Consider the following 2,924-nt stretch of genomic DNA (forward strand, 5'->3'; position numbering starts at 1 on the left):
TGGCTGTCAATCATCGGGTCCTGGCCGGCACCCAGTGATCACGTGGCATTACCGATGGAGGAAGAGAACTGTATGTATACAATACAGTTCTCTCCCCTGTCAGCCCCAGCACACTGTTTTGCATGGCATAGCAGAGCTATGCAAAGCAGTTTGCTTACAGTTAAAAGCTCTAACACAGCCCCATAGTAAAACACACACAGCACACACTGTGCTCACAGCAGTGCTCACTGTAAATCCCTGTGGGTTTCAACAGCTTCCATGAGATGCCAGTCAGTGAGATCTGTTGGCTGGAACGAACACACACACATAACCTGAGGAAGGGGCTTGCCCCGAAACATGTAGTCATAGCAAACGGCTTGTCCTGGGTGGAGTGTCAGCTTGCAGACGGTCTTTGGATACATCTGCAGTCTACCTTATCTTATTCTGGCTCCTTCCGCCAGCACTGTGATGTCACTTCCAGGCACCGTGTGTGCGTTAGTTGTTGCCAACAGATCTCATTAACCGGCATCTCACGGAGGCTGTTGGAACCCATCTACTTCCTGCTGGCCACGGGATTGTGGCTCATCATTCGGTGGACGTGGTCCGGCACTATCAGGTTCCGGACATTCAAGTCCGTAAGCAGCCTCCTCTCTGGAAGTTTTTAATTATGATCAAGTTGCATGGTCCTAATAACTTTTGCATATGTCATTCATCTCTTGGGCTCTGTTTATGACACTCTTGCACCTGGATCAGCGCTCTTTGCTGATCTTTGTAGTACATTACCTTTTAGTTCATTAGGTATCTGTGAGCTGCCTTCCCTGTGGTGTTAACCTCCCTAGCGGTATGATTATGTCAATATTTCTGTGCTCAAAGCAAATGTAGGCCTGTAATTTTTAGGAATAACTCACTGAAATGTGTCCGAACAAGAGTCTAGTAAACATCCTGGGTAGGATAAAATTTGAAACACGAAATCATAAATTATAATATAATCAATAATTATAAATAATAATAATAACACATTTAATTCAATAATGTAATCAAACCAAAAACAATGACATTTGAAATATGATAAGTTCGCACATCACTGAGCTTAGTCGCAAAATCGTTTTCAGTGTCTGATGACAAATTTCCCCAGGAATCATCACTCAATTCTGCAAGTGGTTCTGATTTACTATCGCTGTTCTCTAGCTGGTCTAAAACCGATTTTAACATAAAGGGACGCTTTTTGGACGCCATGGACATTTCTCAGTTTCCAGGCAGAAAGAACGGTAAATATGCAGGCAGGGCACAAGACAAAGCACTAGGGACAAAATGTATGTGAAATGGTTTGAAACAGTAATGTTTTACTATGTGATTTTAGTGTATTTTGTACATGTCACTTTTAAAATTTTTACATTTCCAGCCGGTTCCAGCCCCTGTGCGTCCCGACTGAAGACGGATGCTGGCATCAGCCAGAGGAGATGGCCGGGGACGCTACAGGGGGGACATCGCGGGAGCGAAGGACAAGGTAAGTGAAACAGGGATTCCGGAGCAAAGCTGCAGGGTAATCCCGAGTGTAGCTCGGGGTTTCCGCTTTTGGCACTGATAATTAACCCCGAGCTACACTCGGGAATACCACCAGGGAGATTAAACAATAGTATTCCAGGGACATCTGTTTGAGCTCCCAGTTTCTCTGTGTTTAGTCTGCTATTATGTGGCTCTGCTACAAAGAATAGGGTCATCAGGTGCTAGGTCCCTTTATCTAGAGCCCTCCTGTAAGTAATGTAATAGGTGAGTCAGTGCCCACATATACAGTGGGGATCGAAAGTTTGGGCACCCCAGCTAAAAATTTGTATTAATGTGCATAAAGAAGCCAAGGAAAGATGGAAAAATCTTCAAAAGGCATAAAATTACAGATTAGACATTCTTATATTATGTCAACAAAAGTTAGATTTTATTTCCATCATTTACATTTTTAAAATAACAGAAAACAAAAAAATGGCATCTGCAAAAGTTTGGGCACCCTGCAGAGTTAATATCTTGTACTGCCCCCTTTGGCAAGTATCACAGCTTGTAAACGCTTTTTTGTAGCCAGCCAAGAGTCTTTCAATTCTTGTTTGAGGTATCTTTGCCCATTCTTTCTTACAAAAGTCTTCCAGTTCTTTGAGATTTCTGGGCTGTCTGTCACGCACTGCTCTTTTAAGGTCTATCCATAGATTTTCAATTATGTTGAGGTCAGGAGATTGTGAAGGCCATGGCAAAACCTTCAGTTTACGCCTCTTGATGTAATCCCCCGTGGATTTCGAGGTGTGTTTAGGATCATTATCCATTTGTAGAAGCCATCCTCTCTTTAACTTCAGCTTTTTCACAGATGGCATCAAGTTACCATCCAAAATTTGCTGAAATTTTATTGAATCCATTTTTCCTTCTACTCGTGAGATGTTCCCTGTGCCACTGGCTGCAACACAACCCCAAAGCATGATTGATCCAACCCCATGCTTAACAGTTGGACAGAGGTTCTTTTCATTAAATTCTGTGCCCCTTCTTCTCCAAACGTACCTTTGCTCATTCTGGCCAAAAAGTTCAATTTTAACCTCATCGGTCCACAGAACTTGTTTCCAAAATGCATCAGGCTTGTCTATATGTTCATTTGCAAAGTTCAAACGTTGATTTTTGTGGTGGGGACGTAAAAGAGGTTTTCTTCTGATGACTCTTCCATGAAGATCATATTTGTACAAGTATCTCTTTATAGTGGAATAGTGTACCACAACTCCAGTGTCTGCCAGATCTTTCTGGAGGGATCGTGCAGTCAAACGTGGGTTTTGAATTGTTTTTCTCACAATCCTGTGAGCTGTTCTGTCTGATATTTTTCTTGGTCTTCCAGATCTTGCTTTAACTTCCACTGTTCCTGATGACTGCCATTTCTAAATTACATTCCGAACAGAGGATATTGACATCTGAAAACG

The sequence above is a fragment of the Staurois parvus genome, unplaced genomic scaffold (assembly GCF_062004578.1).
Source record: "Staurois parvus isolate SC_StPar_1 unplaced genomic scaffold, SC_StPar_1.0 ptg000696l, whole genome shotgun sequence".
Taxonomy (NCBI): domain Eukaryota; kingdom Metazoa; phylum Chordata; class Amphibia; order Anura; family Ranidae; genus Staurois; species Staurois parvus.